A 27,385-nucleotide genomic window follows, 5' to 3' on the forward strand; every position below is an offset into this window, starting at 1 on the left:
ATAAATCCATTTTTGCGATCCCATCTCAGCGGAGATGTTCTGGGGCAGGTGTATGTTCTGGGACAGGGAGACTTTATGCTGCAGAGCCTTAATGAGGTGTAAAAAAACAAAACAGAAAAGTATGGGGACAGAGATTGAGAGGGAGACATGAAGATTTGGAGGAAAAATAACCAGCGGAGGGAGAGGAAGAGAGTACAGTGAGTTGGCTGTGCGCTCAAAGACAAGAGAACAAACCCCTCAAAGTCATTCAGCTAATCCATCTCGACAACACTGAAGCCTCATCATATCGACCCCTCCCTAAGCTGTACACACAAACACACACGCACGCGCACACACACACACACACACACACACACACACACACACACACACACACACACACACACACTTCACTCCTTTCCTGACAGACCCTCTCCCCCTTCCTCTTCCTCACCACCAGCTCCTCTCCGACAGTTGAAAGGAGAGAGGGATGAAACGAACAGGAGGTTGGGGAAGGAGGAGGAAGGTCAGGAGGGATACTGTGGATGCCAGAGCGCCCTCTCCCCCCCTCCCCTCCCCACCACCACCTGACTACTACAATAACTAGTAACCTCCTACGACTGATGGCTTCACTAGCTGACCACCCACGTGTCAAGTTTTCCAGTCCGACGCTCCTCAGAGAGGAGGAAGGTGGGGAATCCTGTTTCTGAAAATGGGACCCTTCCATAAGAACCTAACCAACCCTCACTGCAGTTTTTTAAATTAAATTAAAAGATGACAGTTCTTCAGGTGCTCAGCAAGATTCATGACCTGATAGCAGGAGGTGAAAGCGATTTCAAGCGACAGTATGCAGTTCTTAGCCCGCAGCCACAGAGGTGTTTTTACTGGGCCTACCTTCCTTCCTCCTCCTCCTCCTCCTCCGCCCGCCTCAAAGCTTGTCCCTCAACTTGATGAGCTCTCAACCTGGAATGGGCGTCCAGCCTGCGGTCGAGGTAACAGGCAAATGCAGCCAATCTGCAATTAAAAGGAAATGTAAACAAAAATAAGACCGAGTTCACTCTTCCTTCAAATGAATCGTGTACACTGCATTTCAAATGTACTGATGTTTTTGCCTTGTTCAACCACTTTGACGATGTTTTCTAACAAAACAACACACGTTTTTTCAGCTCCAACGTTTTTCAAGAGAACGTTTTAGTCGACTATTGGTTTAAAGGAAAGTTGGAGCAACTGAGAAGCTAAAAAACAGATGTAAAAGCTGAAATCTTAAACAAAACACCTTGATTTTGTTGCTACAGCAAACATGCCGACTGATGTTCCTCACTTTAAAAGTGAACCCCACAATTTTTAAAATACCCCAATCTTTTAAGACAGTGGGGGCACAAACATGTTTTAATTTTCTACACTGGATGCAGGAATGAAAGTACAAGTGGGACGGTCTTCGAATCACACACACACACACACACATTTTCACAAATTAAACTGGGATTTCAACCGGACGTCAGCAAAAGCAGAGTAAGTATTCAAGGTATCTGCTTGTTTGAAGATGTTTCTCACGCTCCAAAAAAGGATGCACACACAATAATGCGACACCCGGGATTTCACCTGTAGTTTGAGGAGAAAAACAGATGGAAAGTTCAACAATTCAGTAGAATCAGCGGAGGTTTCGTAAACATTACACGGATGTGTATAATCTGGTTCAATAGTAGATTGGCGTCATTACAGCTGCACACACACTGAATTGTGACGTTGCTCAGCACAAACTGGTAGAAAGCATGTCAGCATGCAGACAAAACTCTGATACCGAGGCTTTTATTTGTTCCTCTTTAAACAACAGCGGTACGCATAAACCAAATGTTCTGTCTCCTCGACCGACTGTAAGATTAAAACGGCAATAAGATGGAGCTTTTCGCAGCCTTCGAGGAAAAGATGTGCTTCAAAATTTTCGATGGGGTACGGCTTTTCTCAAAATCCTCGCTTGGATTCTTACTCGCCGATATCGTGTCATATTTTCTTAACCCGATGCAAAATTTAAGAAGAAAAGCAAAAAAATTAGCAGTCACAGACTTCTCGAACAGCCTTGCCCATTATTAATGGTTGTTGATCAAAATCACCATGGCGACCAGAAAGCAGCAGGTCATATCGACATTCAGCCAAACGCTCTCTCTGTCACTCTTTCTCCTCCTCCCTCTCCCCAGCAGCAGCATCTCTCCGAAACACTCAAACGGCGAAGCGTCGCCAGAAAAGTCGATTTTTCCTGTCGGACAGTGGATCGGCTGCCCGTGGAGAGGAGGATTGTGGGAAGGCAGGGCGCCGAGGCTCTGATGTTGTGTGGCCGTTGGCACTGTTTAGATGCTCTGCCCCCAGGACCAATGGCATTACTAAAGATTACCGCGCCACACTTGGCAGCAGTGTGTGCGTGTTATTGTGTGTTTCTCCCACGTTAGTGTGTGTGTGTGTGTGCGTGCGCGATGAGACCGTGTGTGTGCGTTCAAGCATGAGCAACCAGTCCTGTGCTTTAACGTGCATGTGCATGGGCCTGTGTGTGTGTGTGTGTGTGTGTGTGTGTGTATGAATTTTCTGGCCTGTATGCGTGTCCCCTCTGGACAGCTGGTGTGCCAAAGCCTGTTGAGCTGTTTGTCACACTTCTCTCACTCAGGAGAGCTCAAACGGCGAGCGAGGCCTTTAACGGCTGACATACTGGAGGCTGTACTGACAAACACACAGACAGATATACTTTCTTACTTATTTTAGGCAGCGATGCTCACACTGAAAAATTATCCTTTTGCATCTGAGGCTTGTGCCGTATTTCGGAGGACCCGAAAATCAAAGTTTATTCTGGAGCACGAGATCACACGAGGCCGTAAAATATCCTCCAGTTTAGCCAACTTTTTTTTTTTACATCACTTAATCAAACCAGTCTCGAGTCATTACAGCCAAGTCTCAAACCTCCCAAGAAGTAACAGGTCAAACCGGCCAAAATGCAGCTGAATCTAAAGCCGTTTCCTTTGAATGGCGATCAGTACGACAGCTCAGCATTTGAACATCTTCCTTTCAAACAGGCGTTAATAGTCTGATTAGTATCTGAGAAAAATTCAAGGTTTTGGTTCTAAGCGGTAAAACAAATGAATTCCAATCTCACATGTCAAATCAAAGTCATTACTTTTAATACGTTTAAGTTTGACTCAAGTATAATGTCTTCTGAAATATTATTAATTCATAGGATCACTGTGTGCAACGATGAGTTAAAGGACCTGGAAGTCTGTCTGCATCTTCTAATGGATGTTTACAACTCGCTAAGTGTGCAGTTGTTTGTCTCTTAGTCTAAGTAAGGTAAATAATATGTCGCAATGTTGCAGCATCCTCAGATCTCAAGTAGCTACACCAAGTACACTGTCATTAAAAACAAATCGGTATGAAATTGAGCTTTATCGTCATTTTTTTCCGAACGTCAGCTGAGCGTCAGTGTTCTTATTTATGAGATGCTTTTGCAACTATTTGCTGCTCACAATCCTCGCTGGATAAGCTGCCTCCCTAAAACATGACGTACAGTATAGTTTCAAAAGTCTGACATTTCACTGAAATCTTGCAGGCAGTGACACACTGCTCTCTTTCCAGATGCCAGAAAACATCATGAGCGGTCTGGCAAGTAGTAGTTCAGTGCGTCTGCTCAGTGATACCTTAACAGAGAGTACGTCCTTAAAACTCAATGTCAGACAACTCAGCTCAGTCACATATACGGACTCGTACTAACTCAAGATGACTAGATTTAAATCATAACCTCTTATGTATTTAAAGTATACATTAGAAGGAGCAATGCCCGGATATAAATTGTGTGATCATGAAGTGTGACATAATACTGATTATACATACACATTGGAGAAATAATTTGTAAATGTGTGCACGCATTCTACAGCTTGGAAAAGCTGTGATTTAAAAAAGGCCTTTATGTGCATTTGTGCACGTGCAGGATTAATGCGCTGACTGTGTAGAGGTCTGCGTGTGTGTTTGTAAATGCAGTATTTGTCTTTGTGTGAATTCCTGCATGAACAATTCTCCAAGTATTAATTTGGAACTGCTAATCCTTTTATATTCCCCTCCTACTCCCTGAAGCTGCGAGGCTCTCTGGCTGTGGATGGTACAACAGGGACACACACATGCAACGCAACACACACACGCACACACACACACACACACACACACACACACACACACACACACACACACACACACACACACGCACACGCACAGAGACACACACATCACCTCCATCTTACATTTTTTTTTTCTTATAACAGACCGACACTGTCCTGCGTTGTGTGGCCTTTTCTCGCTCCTATACAGGCTGGCAAATATAAGCTTTTGCTGATGTCAGATTAATAGGATTTATCAGTATTAAAGTTCACATATTTATACATGTAATAATTGGTTTAAGGCTTCCTTTGGCTGGAATCATTTACAGTTTCACACTAAAACTAAGCTTTTTGTCTTATTTGAAATCAAACTGCTCTTGCTTCTATTGTTCACCTTTTTAATTATGATCTGAATGTGTTTGTTGGAGATTTGTCATATTCGGCTTCTTAGGACTCCCTTAAAAACACGATGACGCTTCTCGGGAGGTCTATCCTTTAAAGTTTTGGGCTACCTCGTGGAATACATGACTTTAGATAAAGAACATGGGAAGGACGAGGAGCTATTGTGAGCTCACCCGCCTCCCACTGATTTTTCTATGGGACGCTAAAGATGCTGTTGAGATAATTAATAATACAATCTACAGTTTGAATAATTTATGGGTCTTTTGAAGGAATTCAGCAACAAGGATCCCATATTTTGGATTGATTTTCTACTGATCACATCTCTGACAGATAAATTCTCCATGGCAACAGTGACCAAGCACTACTAGTGATTGGAGTCGTCCACCATGAAAACAGCTGGGCTATAAATGATAAGCGATTATTGTCTTATCCTTGAGTCTACTGGTTTTGTATGTTACGTAACGCAGGAAATCATCAGAGAAGAAAAAAATTGAATGGGAAATACTGAATGGGGGAAAGCACCTGTGGAATAAGATAGTGGGAGATAATAGAGGATGGAAAAGGGACGGATGGGCACAGAAGGAATGAAAGAACAATGAAGGGAATAGAAATAAATAAGAAGAAGGAGGGAGAGGGGACAAGATGGGAAAACAGCTGAGGAAAAATCAGATGGCAGGTAGAGAGGGATGGAGGGAGTCAAGGCAAGGATAAAAAGTTCCTGTTTCTTGGTTAAAAGAAGAAAAAAAAAGAAGAAGAGGCAATTAGAGGACAAAAAGGAAAAGATCAATAGAAAGATAAGGGAGGAATGAAAGAGGGGAGATGGATGATAGTGAGAGGGGAGGAAGGACAGAAGAAGGGAGAGAGAGACGATGTCCTCACTCTGCCTTCACATCCATAAGCGCCACGGCAGTAAATTTCTTGCCATTTCATGGCCGTCAGCCGGGGCCAGTAAAACGGCGGCGCCGCCGCCGCCGAGGAGACAGACCCCGGGGGGCCGAGGTGAGCCTGAAGGACGAGCTGTCCCTCACACACACACTTGCTCTTTTTCTCACTAACACACATTTCTCTCTTCTTTTTGTCGTTCTCACACACACACTTCCAAACACTCCTTCTCTCCCCTCTCTTCACACCCACTTTCTCTCGTCAGTTTTGTCTCTTTCTGCTCTTTTTCTTTCACACACACACACACACACACACACACACACACACACACACACACACACACACACACACACACACACACACACACACACACACACACACTTGCCATTGCTCCCAACGATGAAGACCCCCCGGTGTCCCCGAGTCCCTCCGAGTCCGCAGGCGCCTACAAATCCCAGGGAGCCTTGCTATGGGACTGCAAGGGTCGCGGCCCAGAAGCCCAAAGTCCCATACTTCATTTCCTCTCATTTCGAAAACGATGAGCTGGAAATTCCTTGGGAAAAAAGGGAAAAAAATATATCAGAGGATCACAGAAATCAAGGGCAACCGAGTTAAGATAAGGCGAGTGTGCGCGCGTGTGTGTGTGTCCACTATGCAGTGAGAAAAAGAGGGAGTGCGAGAGATAAAGCGCATTAAGGGTGTTTGGGAAGATGAGTGTGTGACCCATAAAGATATAAAAAGGCCGGCAGTCTGGGCTTTCCGCAGGCTTTATCCATTAAACTGAGTCCCATGGCTCAGAAATGACAGATAATACACACTCTGACTGGTTGTGACAATTCATCTGTCGGCCTCGACGGCCAGTCGGTCGGCACACGTGCAGTGTTAAAACACTGGAGAGTCGGGCAGAGAAATATAGAAAAGTGGGACAGAGAGGGACAAAGAATATGGCACAAATATCTGAAAGCAGATTTAACTGTTTACGTGGATTCATTATGGAATTATACCATTCATATTAATGTTTCTATATGCTCAAAAGAAGCACCCAAACACACCGCGACGGCCCGATCAGAGTTTCCCTCGAGTTTTCAACTTGTTTCTATTGTCGCTATCTAATGCTAATTTAACTGCTCAATGGTGAGATGTCATTTTAAGGCAGCATGTGAAAGTATTCGTTTTTACGGGACGCGCAAAGATGCTTTCACAGGTGCGTCTACCTGGTAAAAAGCTCTTCTGCCGTACGTGATAAAACAATGGAGTAAGTAAACATCTCTCCTGCAGGAAGGCATCTTTGGTATTTGTCAGCACACAGTTGGGATGCCATATGTGAAACAAAATGCCACCGAAGGTGTTAAAAATGTTAATGTAGAGACTACAGTATGCCTTATCTCTTGGTGCACTGCACTAAAAAGGCTGAATGAAGCTGACAAAATCCAATTTTTTACTCTTAAGGAGAAAAATGTCCAACTTCAATGAGGACAATGTGACATAAAAATGTCTCTTTCCAGGCACTCAAGTTTTTTTTAAAAGAATAAAAACAGTTTAATAAATGTAATATATATATATATATATATAAGATGTACCAATGCACTTCTGCAAACTGTGAACCCAGAAAATGCACACCAGTTGAATCCTGTTTCAATTTTTCTCTTCATTTAGGACATTTTAATATTTGCTTGAAGTGGAACAATTCATCTCAATTTCATAGCATCGTGGCATACAGTCTGATAGATAACAGTGTTGGGTTGATCAAAAGGAAAAAAGCTCAATATTTCTGCACACGAGCTGAAAAATCAGACCAAATCCATTTTGACTTGTCAAAAAAGGTGGATTTATTAGCGTTGCTGCTTCGCAACGGCTGCTGGAACACAGCCGGCATTACCGTTACTGCTGCTATCGGTGCTATGATAAGTCAAAGATCGAGGCGTGAAGGAATCTCACGGTGGCGGCGAAGCCATTACGATTCAGGGATGAGAAATGTATTGTACAAGATGGACGGACTTTTAAAAGGGAGGAAGAAAAATTGATGTTTTTTTTTTTTTTTTTTTTTTTTAATTAAGCGTGGTCAAATCCAATATATAACAAACCCTTCCTCTGGAGAAACTGTCAGTATAGCCGGAAAGCTTTGTGTCTTTTGTGTTTAAAACCTCTGGTTATGTTTCTTCAATTAAATTCCATTGGCTGCCTTTTGGTAAAAGTTTTCCAATAATATTACCAGTTAATAAAATGCAATTAATTCGCGTTGGTAAAAGTAGAGGTATAATGTTATTTTTTTTTCAAAGGTGAGTGAGCAGAAAAGTTTGGGAACTATTAGGAGGATGGATATATCTATTTAATGTATTTAAAAAAAAAAAAAATGGAGTAATATCCTCTGACATCCACAACAGCAGACACATTTCACAAAAGAACAAAAACAAGGTCTAACATTATAGTTTTGACTCAAAATTATTGCTGTAAGCAAACAGTTCAAACATGAAAATCCTGTGACTTTTCTGACGAACAACTTTTGTTTGCTAATGACGAATAAAACACAAAAATGCACGAAAATCTGCTTCAGGGCCCCATCGGGCGCAAAGGTGGCTGATGTAAAAATGTCTATTCTTGCTCCTGCAGGACACCAAAGATGTGGCTGCAAACAGATGTATCAGAGGGTGATCAGGTGCCCCACAGGAGGTGGAGGTCCTACAAAGAGATGGAGGTGTGTGTGTGCGTGCCAGCAGGGCAGCGGAGGGCCAGCCTGTCTGAGTCCCCTGACAGCCACTTGTCACTCTACCCTCAGACCATCTGGGCCCTTTCCTCTGTCTTATCTCCGCACACGCACACGCACACGCACATACACACACACTGCACCGCTGTGGGAGCTGGTGGTGACAGTGGTGACGGCGGGGGTTGGGAGGGCAACAGATGCCAGTTTCTGCACATTTGTTTCCCTCCGTGCTTTTCACCTTCCCACCTCTCTCCATCTATCTTTGTCCCCTTTTGTCAGCCCCTCCCTCCATCTATTCTTCCCTTCCTTCATCCCTCCTCCTCTTCCTCCTTTTTCCCTGTCTCACTTCCTCTCTCCTCTTCCCCCCCCCCTCTCAGCTTTCTTTTCCTTCCATCCTTCCCTCCTCTCTCTTGCATTTCTCTCCACCCTCGGTCTCTATCATGTTAGGCCAGCTGGCATCTCACACCCCTCTCACCACACTCTAGCCCACACACACACACACACACACACACACACACACACACACACACACACACACACACACACACACACACACACACACACACACACAGTGAGCCATATGCTAGCGTTGACCTCCACCGTTGCATTAGACCAGAGATGTAGTTTTTACACAAGTTGCTCTCACTGGGAGCTAAACGATTCACCGGGGACTAATAACTCTCTTGATACAATACGTGGCACAGAGATGGTTCAACAAAAACCTGAGAGCCCCGAGAGACAAGCTGACACAAACACCTGCACGTGCACCGTCCTCATACTGGAAACAACACTGGTTGACAGTTAAGGGCGGTAATATGACCTTTACTGTAAATGACCTGTACTAATCAGCCACTTCCTCTTTCCTCTCCCTTCTGTCTTTCCCTGCATGCATCTCCTTTGCCTTTCGCGTCCACTTTGCTCCTTTGAGCACTCGTCCTCGTCTCGTCCTGCACCTCCTCTCCTTCTTCTCTTCAGGGAGGACAGCCCATCACCATTCGAGACACATAACCAGTCTCAGCCTCAAGTGACAGCATCGCACACACACACACACACACACACACACACACACACACACACACACACACACACACACACACACACACACACACACACACACACACACACACACACAGGCTACTCTCCATCCGTCACATTTACATTTCAAACTGCCTGCGCTTCCACCAACACATCCATTATTTACCAGCCTCTGGCCAAAGAGGAGAGCACCATATCCACACTCCCCAGGTAATGTGTGTGTGTGTGTGTGTGTGTGTGTGTGTGTGTGTGTGTGTGTGTGTGTGTGTGTGTGTGTGTGTGTGTGTGTGTGTGTGAGGGACAAGTACTCCAGTATGCTTGCTGCACTTCCTCTCTGTTGCTTCCCTCAGCAGCCTGCAATTATATTCTCCAAACTTCATAAAACTACATTTTTTCTTCCTTTTCTCATTTCGCTCTGGATTCCGCCTTCTCGCTTCTCGTCCCTGTCGATCATTTAAAAGTCGATTACGGGGCGTTCGGTACCAACAGTGGTGTCAAAATAACTGTACATCACCGGAATTTGGCAAGAAAGAAAACATTCCACAGATTTTAGTTTTTGAAGAAGTTAGAAGTTTGACTTCTTTTGTAAAACAGGAAATGGTTTGTTTTCATTGAAGGTTTTAAAGGTCTTTTGCAACTTTTTAAGGTTGCTATTATTTCTGTGTTTATGTCGATGTGGGTTTTTATTTTTGTTAACATGCTCTTAGGTTGCATTTCGTGCTGCCTGTTTCCTTGTGATAAAAATAATAACCCAAACTAAAGCCTGTTTCTTTTATTGAAGTCGGAGGCACATCCGTGCAAACGCACATAATATACGTGTTCACACGTGTGATTCTCAATGCATGTATATCCCTCGCACGCTCACGTGTGATTCATACTTCGCACCCTGACCGCCGTCTTCGAGCGTGCGGCCGACTGTGCGCGCGTTTGTTAGGCGTGTGCACGATTCGCACTCCTCACGTCAAAACAGCCGAGGCAGGAAGACGGAAGAAGCGGCACATTCTGTCCATCTTGCACACACCTCCTCCTTGCTGTTTTTCTAGCCTCTCTGCACCTCCTGATGCCTCCTCACACCTCCTACACACGAGGTGAGAGCTAAGAATGACATGTTGACTCTCATTTGTAAACTGATTGTGGGATTCTCCTCATTTATCTGTCATGTTAGGATTTGGGGCGTTTTTTTTTTTTTTTTTTTTTGTCTTTACACAGAATTCTGTCAACTTCAGAGTCCAAAAAAGGACCAGGAGAGACAATACGTTAGAAAATATGAATCAATAGAGCTCGGAACAAATCTGTAATGATTCCTTTGATTTATTTGATGTTTTATCAAAACCAATCATGTCACACTCGCTATTTCAAACCCTAAAGGTGGAACCCTCCACACTTAATTGATACAAATCCAAAAGCTCTCGCTATGGACTGCATTGAGGCCTCTTCCTTCATCAGTGACACGCACCAAAGGATTGTGGGATTGCTGGCCAAGTGTCTTGGCACGAGCCCATGTGGTTGGCTGCTGCCACGGCGATGAAACGGTGTGATGTTCGCTCCAGCAGGCCCCCCCACGATCGCTGCACCGGCAGACCACAACAACACACCTTGGCCGGCGCTCCTGGCTGCCGTCCTGAGCCTCGAATACCAAAACGGCACGCTCGGCTCGGCTCCTCTGCCTTCGCTTTCCTCGCCGCTTCAGCCGCCTTCCCTCCAGCCCTTCTTGTTTTTTTTTTACCTTGCTTTCTCACCCAGCCAGATGAGCGAGCACCAAAATAGCGAGCTGTGTATATTTATACGTCTAAAACATCACAGAGATGCCACAACACTGGTGATGAAGTGTTAGACATCTCACGTTGCCTTTAATACCGCCTCGAGCCTTACCACCCGTACCGTGGACAGCAGTCTGTTCCTTCACACCTCTGCAGCGTTAATATAAGGTGTGATAATTTCTTGGTGCAAAACACCAAAGAGTTTGTCCCACCGGTCAACCTACCCGTTAACTGACGAGCACAAATTCCCCCGTGTGAGAGAATTTTACTGCAAATAAGTGAAACTTGACAGCTGAACCCATCAACGGGCCGACCATTCAAGAGCTGACGCGTCATCTTAATCCGTACAAAACACACCTGGCTGCTGCTGAATGAGCGAGGGCAGTCATCTTTCAACAGATACAACAGTTCAGCCAAACCCCCTTTTTTTTTTTTTTTTTTTTTTTAACAGTACAAATTAGCACCAAAGAAAAACAAGTGAAAACACATGGAGTCGATTCAGAAATACTCGGTCCTCTGCAGAGAGTCTTAGCAGCATGTGTGGGCCATTCGCCTGCTCCGTCTCTGTTTGGGACGTCCTCTTGGCACAGCTACAGTCGGAGGTTCGCGCAGCACCTGCGCGTCCTGCCCACTCTGCTCCCTTGTCTGTGTTTGATGGTGAGTGTGTGTGCATGTAAATTAAAAACACGTGGCACCTGGTCATCTTTAAATGCACACAGCTGTTGTGTGAAAATGTAAAAGGAAAAAAACAAACAGTTTGTGCGCATACGTTTGAGTTGCGTGTGAGTTTGTGCATTTGCGTGCATATGTGAAATTGCATCACGCTGACATGTGCAGGACCGGAGCCCCGAGGACAACAAGGTGGCCCAGTTATTTTCACTTAAGTCTGATTGACAACAAAGCCTGACTTGAGGCATGCATGCTTAATTCACAACTGGCTGCCTGCTAAATAACACAAAACACAACACCTGTTACCTGTTTGCACGCACGGCAGATGCAAAGTCGTATCCTCTCCATTAAGTCCAAGTGTAAACTAGTGTTCACTCGACCAATAAACAGCTTCCACTGTGTTATTATACCCGGGTGGTGTTGACGTCCACACTAAGAGACATCTTACTATTTAAATACATTATATAACATTAAATACATGACACTCACATTTCTTTGTGGGTCAGATTAAATGTGATCATAGTTTCAACAATAATGTCCCCACAAAGTCTGCTGAATCTACAAATTTAAAACGTTATTTTATAATCCAGGATTTTTTTTTATACCAAAATCTGAGTTTTCAATCAAACTTCATTAAAATTACAATTTCATCGCTGTCCATGTGGATGCACAATAAATGTCCTCTTGGTTCGACCTCTCTTTCTTCACTGCCATTGTGCCTTTAGGTATCATCCTTCCTTCTCGTAAAAGCTACAACAGATATGTTTGAACTCAACTCCGGAGAAGATGAATCTCAGCACAAAGTAACACACAACTTTTCCTCCAAAATTGTTCAACATCTGTCACACCTCGGTGTCAGGTAGTTAATGTGATTTTTTACAAGTGCCGGTTCACTTGTAAATTGAGAGGTGTGAACCAAAACGAGCCAACTCCAGGAACGCAACAAAGTCAACTTTTTTTTCCCCTGCTGTTCAGACCAAAGTCTGCAGGTGTGATTGCACCTTTTGCTTCATTCAAATTTAATCCCATTTTCTGAAATCTGCAGCTCGTGATGAAAATCCGCCGCACGTCTCCAATTCACAGAGCTTTTGTCACATTAGTCAACAGGGCCCTGTGACTACAGGCTGTTTACAAAGCGAAGACTCTCTCCTCTCTGTCACGTCGCGCTACAACTGGAGGGGAGCCGCGCAATCAAAGCTCGCCGAACACACGTCATCCTTTGAGGGGGTCTTTGAAATCTGGCCCTCATCCGCACACAGGAGCGCATCACGCTGCATTAGACAGTTTGTGGAATAAATATTTGACGGCCGGCAATATCACAAGATGCACAGAAACCTCCGAGCAAGCAGCTGCCCCCCCCCAATCCCCTCCCCCACACACACACACACACACACACACACACACACACACACACACACACTCCCAATCATCGTCCCCCCCTCCTGTCCCGCTCTCCCCTCCCATCTTTTATCCTCCCTCCTTGCAGCCCTCCGCCCTGCCTGCCTGGCTTCTGCAGACAGAGAGCCGGTTTAAAGCTCAATTGTGCATTTTGCAGATAAAGTAGCAAAACTACTAGAGGCGGTGTTGTGAGCGCTCGTTGCCAGGGCAACACTGGTAGGGAGACCTGGTTCTCCATTACTACTTAATTTAGGCGCTCTAATTGCATTCCACACAATCTGTGGCCACAATGTTATGCCGAGGAAGAGGAGGAAAAAGTTGGGGAGGGGGCTGGTGGCAGATAGGTCTGCCTAAGAGCTCTGAGCGTGGGGCAAATGGCTTTGATATTCCCTTTATTGCCATTTGTAGTGATAAAATGTTTAGCTTAAAGATGAACCGCGACATAAAATTTTAGCTTTGCGCAATATTCAAGAGTGCATTATGTTTAATGTTAGGACAGAGTCTGAGTCATTGAAAATCAACAGCTCAGAAGTTAAATATATCATCAGTGAAAGAAGAGGATGGAGCTCATAGAGGTTGAATCTTTGTTTGGTAAAGATTGTGTGTGTGTGTGTGTGTGTGTGTGTGTGTGTGTGTGTGTGTGTGTGTGTGTGTGTGTGTGTGTGTGTGTGTGTGTGTGTGTGAGAGGGAAAATAAAGTAGAGGGAATGTGAGAGCGCAGTAAAATTGCTCTAATTGTTCAATCTTCTAGCCTCTGAGTTCGTCTTTCCCTTCAAAAGGAGCACACACACACACACACACACACACACACACACACACACACACACACACACACACACACACACACACACACACACACACACACACACACACACACACACACACACACACCGACAGGCCTGTGAGCTTCACTGTCCCTTTGAACCTCTATAGGCCATGGCCTTGAGAGAAAGCTGGCCCACGATGCTTTTCTTCGGCCGGGGGTTTGAAATGATTGGTAACTGTTGAGCCAGTGTTTTCAGGTCCCTGACCCCCAGCGCTGAAGTGCCACAGACACTAGATTCAACATAGCCCCAATTATCCTGCACTCTCCCCAGCCACTTCACCAACCCTGTGAACGCCCTGCCTCAGCTACACTGCAAAAAAACACACTCCTCACGTAGTTGATAGTGTTTGTGTGCTGAAAGTATGACTTTCATTTAAAGTACAAAATGTTGTACAAAGCGCAAACATGGAATGAGGTACATTTCAAGTGAATAATAATTTTGCAACTCTATTTTGGACAAATGCTACACAACCTATAGATGGATCACCAACGCTTTTCTGCCCTGAACACTGAGCTGTTTTCTCTGAGCAGGAAAAAAGGTGAACATGCACAAGTCTGAGAAGTTTGTGTGGCTTTCTCTCCTCGTTTCATCCTTCCTGATACACAACTTTGAACATATCAATCATAACCAATTAGACAATAAAGAAAAAAGTGTCACTACTGTACTACTACTACTACTACTACTATAGATGTGTGCAAGACTCCTCAAAAAACATGTACCATCCAAGCCTTGTCTCCAAGATGCTGCAACTACAAGACGCATTGTGGAACAACTTAACAACTTCAGCCGCTGGCAGGAGCTCAGATTCAACTTTCAAATCATAATAAACGAAGCACTGCGCCAACAGGACAAGCAAGGGAGACGGCGCACTGCTCTGTGTTTGTACAAGCGTGGTTTCATAAAATGAATCACCACAGCTGTAAGAACAGGAGATGTGCAAAAGAAATCAAGTCAATCACAGTTATCACTGAGTGAAATCCATCAAGAAAAAAAATTGTAATTTGTTTTAATCAAGTTTATAAATGCTTGAAGCACCATTAATTATAATGCCTCATGTTAATGAATGACTTCTCAAATTTATGGTCCACTTCGATGAAGGTCAGCTCATTGTGTGTACATGGAATTAGTCTTACAGGTACTTTTACTACGACGGTAGCTAAGGAAACATGGTTTGACAGCATGTGAGCGGTTCGGTATCAGTACGTTCATAAATGTGTGAGAAACTTTCCCCTTCCAGAGGCCAGTGTGTGTGTGTGTGTGTGTGTGTGTGTGTGTGTGTGTGTGTGTGTGTGTGTGTGTGTGTGTGTGTGTGTGTGTGTGTGTGTGTGTGTATGATGGGATGTCTGTGTTTGATAGAGTTTTGGTGGATGCGTGAAGGGGGTAGCTGGCAGTTTTGACCCCTGCAACTCTCGCCGACCTGTCCTTTGTCTCCTCTTGCCCTGGTCCCTTCACCCCCCACCCCCATGTCCCCTCAGCCCCACCAACAAAAGGACCTCTTGGGTGAGGAGGAGGAGGTGTGGGGGTGTGGGGGGGCACCTCTTTTATGACTTCTTTGCCTGTTTTCTCTCCCCTCCACCCCATTCGGTTTTCAGCCCTTGCCTCATCCTCCGAAGTCGGGGGCCACCATTTATATCGTTGCCTGGGAATTAAGGCCCCGTGGCCCCTTTTGTTGCGAGGTGGACTGGGGCAGCGGTGACTGGGGCAGGGGGCGAGGGGCAGGGGAGGGCTGCCCTTTGTTCCAGCCAGCAGTGTGGGCTTCAGTTCCCACAGACCTGGGGGCCGACGGGGGGCCCCGGCCCCCGCTGCATGACATCGATGAGGTAATGTTTACAGAATCACAGGCACCTCATACATGCAGCCTGCATTATCACAGAGACAAACGCAAACGCAAACGCACACACACACACACACACACACACACACACACACACACACACACACACACACACACACACACACACACACACACACACACACACACACACACACACACACAGGTGAAAGGTAACTTTTACACACATACACACCATTTAAAAAAATAAAAATCATCAAATAAGTTTTTTTTTCTTCTCTTTTACGATTTCTGACACAATTGTATTATATTGCACAAAAGAGTTCTCCCTCCTTCCAGTCACGATTGTGCTGTTTCCATAGAGGTGCAGGACCTGCTGCTGCAGAGAGAAATGAGCCCACGGTGAGGAAAAATGTGACGGGAGCAAAATACAACCATAAACTGCTCAGGGTTCAGAGGGTCAAAAAAAAGCAATGCTCTGTAAGAGTAACATTGCTAAAAAAAATATAAAAAATAAAAATGTCACACTCAATATACGCAGCTTTTACATGATAGAAACACATGTAGGTAGTCTGACATCATGTATGTAAGACGGGGGCAGAACTGCAGTAAAAAAAAACTCCTAAAAAAGAAATAATAACCTATTACTTAAGATGAGAATACCACTATTGTAAAACGTACACATGTACCTAGTGCCTAATAAAGACATCAATGGTTGTCATAGTGTCATGATAAAAAAAAATTCAGACTCTCGGTGTGTAGAAGGAGATTTTACAGAAACCAAGATAAATGAGTGAAAAAGTTTTGTCTGATTTCTTTTGTATCCTGATTCCTCTGAGTTACCTTGTTTCCAACGTGCATGTGAACACACTGGAAGAGACTCTTTTTCTGACTTCTCTCATTTTCAGTGAGCTGGAAACCTTCTCGCATCGTCACCGTCGCTCTCTTTCTTGTACTTTTCATAAATTCATAAGCTGAATCCTATCTGTTTGCACTCGCTCTATGACACCTGCCAAAAGGCATTGTGAGCAAACTGGAAATCACAAACCAAGGAAAAAAACAGACGAGGCAACAGTTTAACATGATCAAAACTTACGTTAAACATTGTCACAAAGTATGTCAGAAAAGCAGTGAGCGGACTTATCTTATAGCTCTATGACGAATAATAAGCAAACAGGGAAAACAAAATTATCTTAAAAGACACACAGCAACTGTTTTCCAGAAATCATGTTTGTATAAAACTACTCGGATCAGGAATCAGGTGTCATGATTATGAAGAGGAGGTGGTCGGGTTGGATTGTGGGCGTACAGAGCTGTCAAATCTTTCTCCCATCTGCGGTTTAAGCAATAAATGCACTTTGGTTAAGGTAAGAAAAAGACTGTGTTTATAGAAATCAACACGTGGGAATTTAATCACTGTGAACTTTAAACTGGTCAAAACAAGATGATGTAGAACAGCAAGATTCGATATTTAAAATCCATCTTGATTTCACAAACGTCTCCACAAACACTGATTCCTCATTACGTAAACAGAAAAAGTCCTCTGGTCACAATCACTTTCACTTGTAATGTATTTAGTGTTGCAGTTTGGCTGAACATGATTTCTAGGAGACGAGGTTGTCCTGTGTTTTGGAAGCAGGAAAATGAGCCTCGTCTCCCGTTTGAGTAGTTTGAAGAGGAACAAGCTGCTGTTGTTATCTGTCCTACCATCCCACACACACACACACACACACACACACACACACACACACACACACACACACACACACACACACACACACACACACACACACACACACACACACACACACACACACACACACACACACACACACATACACACACGTCTTCTCTCTGCCGCCCTCCTTCTTCCACCTCCCCAAATATTTAGAATCTGTTGAGCTGTTGATGCCCGCAGCTCCGACAAGCTGCAGAGTTCATTCAGAGTTGCAAAGATAACTACTGTATTAGAGTCGATGAGAGTGTCCGTGTCTAGAGAGAAGAGGGAAAGGGAGAGAGGATAACACACACACACACACACACACACACACACACACACACACACACACACACACACACACACACACACACACACACACACACACACACACACACACACACCCGTACGACGGCGACACACCAAGCAGAAGACAAAACATACCACCGCCCACACACACACACACACACACACACACACACACACACACACACACACACACACACACACACACACACACACACACACACACACACACACACACACACACCGGATCAGTGGCTGCAGTCGTCTATTAACAGTTACTTCTCGTTTTTCGCAGCATCCTCGTCTCTTACACACAAAGTTCACAACACGATGAGGGTAAGTGCTGCAGAAAGACGGGTTTTCCGTATATTTCCGTGTTGGTTTTGAGGGAAAGCTGTGATTTCATCCTGAATCGTTGTTTTCCTTGCTTGCTGCTACAAATCTGCAGAATATCTGGTGAGATTTCGTCTACGTGTACTTGATACTTCTTGCGGTTGTTCTGTATTGTATCCGCCTCTTCTTCTTCTTGCGTCATCTTTCCTTTCTTCGGACAGACCTAAACACCCTGTATTTTCTCCCCCCTTCACCTCTGGACTTACAGGTGTAGTGATTTTTCTGGCTGTCACAAGGTGAAATTGCAAAAGATCAATTTACACAAGCTGAACTGCAAGGAGAGTTATTGACACAGTAGTAGTGGGCCGATGGGTCAGGACCCATCGGCCCACTGCTCTCTCTCTTCCTTCTCCGTGTGTTCCCTTTATCTCACTCTGCTCTGGACTCCTCTTCCTCAGCTGCTTTCCTACTCTCGCCTTTCCCTCATTGAGAGTGATATAGTGAATGTCTTCAGCTTCTGGGCTTCTCATTGTAATTATGGAAGGCAAACAGCTTGCAAAGGTAAATTAACAAATGAAACAAATGGTAGTTTCAAGCCCACCACCTGGTGTGTATGTGAATCTGACCATTATGAAAGCTTGAGGTTCTGATTCTAGTAATGAGAAGCTGAGAAGAGAGGATAAAAGAAGAAATAATAGTGAAACATGCTTTAACAAATTGATTTATGGAAAAATAGAGCTGCCTTCTACCAATGAATGACCAAAACTCCACGTTTTAAACAAGTCAAGAATGACAAGTGTATGCTTCAGATTTCATATCGCAGATTTACTGTTTAACAACCCCGTCAGCGCTCCCAACACATGAAAACAATGCAACTTCACTCACAACACAGACTTAAAGCTCAGCGAGACTGACCTCTAACCTTGAGAGACAAACAAAAATGACAGTAGCAAAGAGATGTCTCCGTGCAAAATGCACAAATTAAAGCAGCGGCTACTTTTACGAGCACTAATGTGGACTTGACTTAGTGGTACGAGGCTAAGGGAAATATGGAAAGCATAAAGAGCCATTTTCCATGATATAAACATGTCTGTGTACCCCAATATATAGCTCCGTGCTTGCCAGAGTCGTACATCCCCTCTGTCGTGGTCACCGTCGTGCCTGTTTGTGGTCACACGGAGACATTCGGCTCTGATCTGTGTCTTGGTGACTGAGAGCTGCTGTCCTACAAGTGAGGAATGTCTCCGGCCCCTTGTGTGGTAGATGCTCGATAGCAGCTTTAACAATGGCTGCTATTGTTGAGTCTAATCCATAACACTGATATGATGCTAATGAAGGGATGTGTAATCATTATCCATGGCCTGGCCCATGTTTTTGCACTTTGAGAGGATTTGTGAACGAATCCAGTGATCGGGGTTAATCTTGTTTCAGTTTCAGGTCAACTTTGACACAGTGCTGCTTTTTTTTTTTAGCTGCACTGTTTAGTGTGTGTGGTTTGAGCTTTGCCTCTCTCATTGTGTATGCATGTATGTATGTATGTATGTATGTATGTATGTGTGTGTGTGTGTGTGTGTGTGTGTGTGTGTGTGCGTGTGCGTGTGCGTGTGTGTGCTTAAAGGCAAATGTGGATGATATTTGTGCGTTTGGGAGTGTTTTAATATATTTTCAAGAGTGGATTTGTTTCTGTCAGGTCAGAGTTTCAGATCATTTTCCTTCCTCAAAGGCAACATTTGCAAATAAAAGCAGGATAGAAAACCGTTTGTCATATTCGACTGTACAAGTCAGACTACCAGTAAAAACATTCACTTTGATTTACTTCACAGACCTTTACCTTTAAACCAGCTGAATTTGGCACCTCTTCTTCTTCATCCTTTTTCAGTCAGAATCAGGTCATGTTAAGATTCAGAACACAGTTATTTTCTCTTTAAAATATATGTATTTTATGCATTTTTGTCCAAAATATTGTTTCGGATTCTTGACTTTTGCCGAACTTTTTTCTTCTGTTTTGCATGTTTGACCTGCAAACACGACAAATTCCGCACATATGTTTAAAATCTCTCCTCTTCAGTGGTTTAAACTTCTGGCTTAAATGTTTCCATCGACATATTTTTCAGATAATCGTGTCTGGCAGCCGGACGAACAGTAACCCCCCTGCTGCTGCACTTAAACGTCGTCATATCGCTGTTTTATAATGCCACAAAAACTTGAACTGCATCAGAGCGGGCTTTTTGTCATCGTTCTCCAAATGTTCCACGCTGAAATGCAACGCCAGCTGCTTTTACTAATCTGCTCTGGAGAGAAACGCTAAAAGACTGAGTGCGAGGCCAAAAAGCAGGGAAAAGATGCATGTTTAGGAAACACAGTGCAGACATAGAGTAAGGTTAGTCAGCCGCTTTAATTGCCCACAGCTGTAAATATGAGTGTGAGTGGTTGTGTCTGTCAGCCCCGTGATAGCCTGGTGACCAGTCCTGATGTACCTGCCTGTCACTCAGTGTCAGCAGGGCTAAACTTCCAATTCACACCACTGCAAAGGACAAGGGGGTATACTGGGACAGACGGATACCACCTGGTCTTAATTTTACTCCCAATCGTACACACTGGAAACACAACGCCATCGAATTATACTGAAATGAAATAATACTTCCAAATAAAAACTTAAAAGCAAATCAACACAAGGAAAAGAAACCGGGCTGCAAAATGACGACAAAATATTTGCAGGTCGGGCAAAGTTGTTTGGTATAAAAGCATTTAAAAGAAATGTCTTCATCACGGAAAACAGAAGACAACAACAACGATGACAAGCTCGTGGAAAATAAGGACAAGAACAACTGGAACAAAAAACACATCTAAGAAACGGGGTCAGAGCTCTTGTGTGAGTTTTTTTTTGGCCTTTTTGTGTATCAAAATCACTTCAGGATAAGAGAATAATTGCAGTATTGGCTGTTCTTGGGAGTATTTTCATGATTCCTTCACGTGACAGGCCAATCACAGTCATCTCAAATAGTTTTTCCATTACAGCTACAGATAAAGAGCTTTTTTCCCGCCATTAAAAAATAAACACACTAGGAGGACGGGCAAAGAGAACAATTTCAACATCCATTCACAGCAGAAGAAAATAGGTGTGTTTGCTCTTTCGGGTCAACAACATATTACTGGAGCACCTTTTACCGCCGTGCAGAGCCCTGTCAAAACAGTGCCGTGAAATCCTCCTGTGGCTCAGTCCCAGCGCCGTGCTGCTAATAAGCCGCACGCACTCGCAGTTACAAAAGGACAATTGTGGCAATTTCCTCTTTCCCTTAATCATCTCCTTTTTTATGATAAGGATGTAACTAACTGCGGAGGTGAAGTTACATTCTAATAAAGTCAGCCGGTTAACAATGTAATCTCAAATTACGCCGTAATTACCGCCTCTTAGTCACCGGGGGATGCTCTGTAATTCAATCGCTGGCCCCTGCGATACTGTACAACAAAAAAAGGCGCGTTATCGGGGCTATTTCACCGTGGAAATGAATAGCCCTAACCAGCGTTGCTCCCGCTTGGGGTAATTAGACAGCATAGTCTCCGGCTGCACGCAAGCCCAGACGCTCAGTTATCAGTGAGGAGGCCTTATCCATCAGGGCTTTAAAATGTGCAAGTCTGCAGGGAAGTGTGTGCGCATCAGGATTTATATACGCGTGTATGGATGTGTCTGTATTGTTGCACATGTTTTCAGCGACTTCAGGTATGCGTCTATAGAGGAGCATATTTACAAGCCTGTGGTTTTATTTCTGTATGAATAAGGTGTTTTTCTGTGTGTGGGAATTCACGTGTAAATCTACAGATCTAAAGCTGCAGCTTCTTCCTGACTCTGTAAATCTCTCCTCGCAGTCCTCCTTAACCCCCAAACCTCCTCGGACAAAAATGAAAAGTTCTCCTCTCCGAAGACACACCGCCAGGATAGTGTGGGAATTGTTTTCTGCCTTCCTTCGACTGGGTCGGGGTTCACACACTTTGCAGCGTGCATGTTGGAAAATTAAAAAAAATAATAATAAAGCAGACTCGCATGCGTAAATGCCACGAGACCCAAACCCAATTTGTCATTTATTTTCAAGACGGTGATTTCTTTAGAGACACTGCCTGCTCGATATTATGTGGCAGGGAAAAGTCTAATGCCCCTCAATAGGTTTTCCCCAGGAAAGGGGGAAAAATTAGATTTGCCAACTGAGAACTTCATTTGGCAGGGCGGGCTCTGAGGGGGAACCTGCGAGGGGAGAGTCGGGGGAAGAAATGAAAATCCACGCTGCAGTGCTGAATCAGCAGCGCCTCTTGTCCCTCCTTCTCTTCCTCCCTTGTTCTTCCAATCCCTCCTCCCCTTCCCTTGTTCTCTTCCTCTACATCAGCACAGCGAATTCCCTCACCGTCACCAAGAAGGAGGCAATGTTGTCAGCCTCTGTTTCCTCTACTGGTACATCATCCCCACTCTTCTTCACTTATTTGCTCTTAACGCCACCTGCAAGTCAAGCAGCCTCAAAGCAAAGTCGCACGAGGCAACAGCGGGAGTAAATAGCCGCCTGTCGAAAGTGAAGGTAAACAGTGAAGGCATCGCCGTGCACTCCGAGCCCTCTGACCCCACCCCCCACACGCTGGGACCACTGAAGAAGAGATGGGTAAAATGGATGACAGGCCCCAGCAGAGGGGCCAGGTGCAAGGGCAAGTCGAGAAGAGGAGGCGGTAGAAGTGGGGGGACTTCCAATTTGTTGGGGGTAGGACTGCAGAAGATGAGGTTTGGACCATAAATGGCCTCCTCTTGCAACGTAGAAACAAATACATTTTCATGTCACGCTGTCAGTGACTTGACAAGAAGGCACACACCTCCTGAACACCTCAAATACATCTGTGCATGGGTAGTCACGACGGCAGCGAGCCCGGGGTTCATGGGAGAAATAGGCGACATGGTAGAGGCGTGATAAATCTGACACGGGTGCTCTCATTTTCAACACTGACAGCGAACAGTCACCTAGGTGTCAATGCCTGATCGGATGGATGGGAGACGGCAGAGTGTGACTCGCCAAAACGGAGGGAGCACACGGTACGCAAACACGGACAGGTATGAATGTAATCATACAGCCTACACGGGCTGATCCAAATGCACACATGTCACGATGGAAGTGCACACGGAGCAGGTGACGGCTGTTGAACCCGCCTACGCAGACTCTCGACAATAATGTGAGAAGAGCACGGACGCGGAAAGGCTGATTATATGCGGTGGTTGCGGATTATGTGAAGATTACGTTCTTCCACCACGAAAGGATTACGTGACAACAGCACGACTCGGACACACCGTTCTGACATGTTTACCGAGTGGAAAGATTTGATCGTGTTTATCAAGTGTAACCTAAAGTGAGGGAACTTTTGATTTGAGTATCAAGCTACAAAGCAGATTTTGTTTCCTCTTCTAAGAGCACACAGGAGTCCAGAACATTGCAGATGCGGTTTTGACGCCGGTACCGTTACATACTGCTGGCACAACTACAACTAACTTACAACTGCGTTCAATAGGATGCATTTCCTATCTTGTTATAGAGGGAAAATGCAGTTGTGTTTAAGTGTTAATATTCAACTCAGTATGTGTTTACAGTAAATAATAGTTCATGAGGTTTGAACTCAGGCTACTGGAGTCCCACACGTACAGTTTTAAAGCACAGCTTTGCAGCCGAACTTCCTCTTTCTTGTCATCTTCTTGCACCATCTGCCATGTGGATGTGCATTTTTGGCCTTTTGTGGCAAAGATGAGACTACTTTTTGAAACTAATCAGTTGATGCCTCTGGTGTGTGAAAGGATGCCAATAAGAGGATGATTTTATCCAAATTATACAATATCATTGCTGCGTATTTGCAGCATTGGTGGCCCCCGGTGGGACGTAAAGCACTAAGTCACGTATTTTTCCTACTTTTCCTTCCATGCTCGATTGAACAGAATTCTGGGACAGTATTCGTGTAATCCTGGCAGTGCTGTGTTTCTTTTCCATGCTCTACCCGTCAGGTTACACAGTGGTGATGTGTCTCGCTCTGTGTTGTGTCTTTGGAAGGCTCTCCTCAGCAGCAGTAAGCCGACAGTCCGTGTGTTTAGATTGGAGAATTAAACTCGGTCTAGTCTTTCAGACGCTGACCACAGTCTAGTCTAAGGCCAAGACCCACATTTTGATTTGCTTCTAAAGGGTTTCTTATGGCCAGCTCGACACAGATGCTGTAAAAGTCAGTAAAACCAAAAGAGCTGCTTATAAGTATTTTTCATTCTCCCTCAGATCTATCACGTCCTAAATATTCACTCTTCTACTTTTCAACACTTCAACAACTGTGTGGAGACCTGCAGCGTGCCAACAGAACTATACTGGACTCGGTCTAACAAAATCAGGAAAAATGGAATAATTCACTGATGATGGATAAATTAGAAACACCTGCATTTCCACCCCGTGAGACCAATTCTGTGAACCTGTTTAGTTCCTGGAGAGAGATGCTACCATAAGGTTTCCAAATCCCCGCAACACAAGGTTTTCTTGACAGGTAATATATTAAATCAAAGAAATACTGGTGTGGTTTGATTCTTCCCAGAACATTCCTTTGTTGCACATAAAAGGATGTGGATTAAGTACCAGTGCAGTGGTTGTGTAGAAATATCAAGTTCAAAGGTCATTAATCATAGAAATGTGTCTTGATCAAAAACTCCTATTGATATTTTGCCACTATATTGTCAAAATGACACACAGGGTTGAAGGTAAAGATGAAGTTAATGCGGTCAGTAATTGACAGCTCAACAGACGTGACAAAAGCTGTCATTACAGGTCCAGCAGTGTGAAACAAAACAGCACTGGACCCACATCTGGTTTATATAGTGTGTACGCGTCAACCTGGTCGTATAAAACAGGATTGACTCTCTGTCTTGATGAAAATCACTTGTTTTATGGCCTACGCTGCCACTGCTCCCGGCGCTGAAACCATCACAGTTAAAACCACAACTGCATCATCCTCCCGAGCTGCTATTACACACACACACACACACACACACACACACACACACACACACACACACACACACACACACACACACACACACACACACACACACACACACACACACACACACACACACACACACACACACACACACGTCGTAAAGCATCCAAATCAATTTGTTTCAAAAACACGTTTCTCACAACCTTATTGGGTGGTTTTAGAGATATATGATGCACCTTCAGCTGCGAAGAAGGAAAAATTGCCGGCGCCGGGCAAGCCCATTTGTCCGGCTTGATGATGCGGTGGCCCTGTCACCGTCGCCGCCATTAAGACGGAAAAAAAAAAAAAATAAACAGGGGGCTCGGGGAAACCTCACCCCTACATGTCAATGGACCACTGACCGTCTGCCACGCTGTACACCATGACCATTGCTGAGCTTAGGGGGCATAAATCAAGATAATTCTCTCTGCACGCCTTGAACTCTGACCCCACCACAATTCACACCAGCGTCAGACAAGGAGGGGGGAGGGGGGAGCGGTGGGGAAATAAAGCAGAGGGGGGAGATGGATGAAAAAGGGTGGGGGAGAGAGAGAGAGAGAGAGAGAGAGAGAGAGCGGATGGGGTTCAGCTCAGAGGGATGGCGGGTGAGGTAACAGAGAAGATGTGTGTGTATATGCATGTTTATGTGTGCGTGCGACAGCACGTGCGTGCGTCCGTTGCGATTAGTCACCGCTGTCCAGATTGAGGCGGCCGTCCCATCTAAACGCTCTGTCTTTATGAGCCATTAATCTTCGACTCAGGCCATTTTCATTACCGCCAAACCTCGCTTTGGAGCCACCAGCTGCATGATACTGCATAGTGGAAATTAATAACCCACCCATCTCTGCCTTACAGTCACCACCACCCCTCCTCCCCACACACACCTCTCCATCACCGCCCCACCCGCTCAGGGTCTTGCATATGATGGAAGACGTGAGAAGATGAGTTTCCACGCCACTTTTTAGTCGCTATTTGCGCCCTTGCAATCCTGGCAAAGCCTTTAGTTTTCTCAAGCCTCTGTGCCGCTGCCCTCCTGCCACACTGCACACACCCTTTCTCCTCGTCTCCTGCTGCCATTTGACTCCCCGACGTAAGACAAACAACTCATCCTGAGAATTACTTAAAATTCTCCTGGTGCCCTGATGCTGTGCTGCAGCCGCAAGCGAGGAGAAATGAAGAGAAAAGAAAGGCCTGAGACAACCGTCGGTGACAGAGAAAGAGGGAGGGGGAGAAGAAAGAGGCGGAAGACAAGGAGAAATTGATGTGGGGGTGAGGGCGGGTGGATGGGAGGGGGGGGGGGTATAAGAAGTCCTCTGTCTGGGTTTTTCTAACTGAACTGAAAGGGAGTTGGAAATGACCCCCTGGGTCCCTTTAGGAACGCTAGGTGTCTGCTGGTGTGGTTGTTAGTGTGAAACAGGGATGAACATTATTAAATACTGTACATATGTAGGGAACCCTGCAGGGAGAGAGAGGAGGAGGGACACAGATAAAAGAGATGAGGAGTAATGGGGGGGGGGGATGATTTATATGATGGAAGAACAGGATGGAAGAAGGAAAGGACGAGAGGCTTCAAAATGGGCTCTCCCTGAGGCTTCGCCCGTGGGGAGCCCCGGCGAGCTCGTGGAGTGGCGGAGGAGAGATGTAGCTGTTGCGATATGACACCACTGACAATCAATAAGGAGGAACAGCCAAATTAATAGCCCTCATTGGCAAACAGGAGGCAGAGGAAATTAGTGAGTTGCTGGTTGTTACTGCTGACTCAAAATGATAAAGCACAAGGACTGAAATAAAAGTGGCAATACACAATGGAGTGACTTAAGCCGACAGCTGCGGTAGTCACTCTTGATGTCTGTTTATGAAACGCATTCATTATGAGTGTCCGCACGAGTCGCCTGCAGGAGTGACCAGGAAAGTAAAGAGAGTGACAAAATGAAAAGTTGGAAATAGTTTTTTTCCGCTGCGGCGTGCCATCAGAGGGGAGCCTTTCTCATTTCCTGTTGAGAAGTGCAGTGCATTGTGGGCAAAATATATAGGAGGTTTTGTGATATGAATCACCGCTGGTCATCCGTCATCTTACAACAGACAAAACAAATCACAAATTAAGAACAAGCAACTTTCTTGTCGAAAGCTTGGATTAACTGTATCTTCCTCTGTCCTCCATTAAACAGCCCAAATTAAAATTTTATATTGCACCATGTCGAAAAATGTTGTAACTTGCATATCTGTTATCCATACAAAGAAATGCAATCAATACAATATAAAGTTTGAAGTTGACGATGCTTCAACTGTCCTTAATTTCATCCTGATCTTTTAAAGCATCAGGATCCCTCTAAACACAAATCAATAGAAACAACGTTCAGACATATAAGAGACTCTAAATGAACTCTACAGATTATGCTATTCCACGGCCTCTTGCATCC

At 44.7% G+C, this 27,385-nt stretch overlaps 1 long non-coding RNA gene across 1 annotated transcript in view; it reads right to left on the reverse strand.

Moving 5' to 3' along the window:
• Positions 1-879: 879 nt before the first annotated feature.
• Positions 880-27,385, reverse strand: part of LOC138620766 (uncharacterized) — a 110,354-nt gene continuing 83,848 nt past the window's right edge. The window contains exon 3 of the long non-coding RNA XR_011310890.1: positions 880-993. This is a non-coding gene — a long non-coding RNA (uncharacterized lncRNA). The remainder of the gene's footprint in view (positions 994-27,385) is intronic.

The sequence above is a fragment of the Brachyistius frenatus genome, unplaced genomic scaffold (assembly GCF_029030835.1).
Source record: "Brachyistius frenatus isolate BFR_SWC_R1_liver_20210118 unplaced genomic scaffold, ASM2903083v1 Contig_26, whole genome shotgun sequence".
NCBI lineage: Eukaryota > Metazoa > Chordata > Actinopteri > Embiotocidae > Brachyistius > Brachyistius frenatus.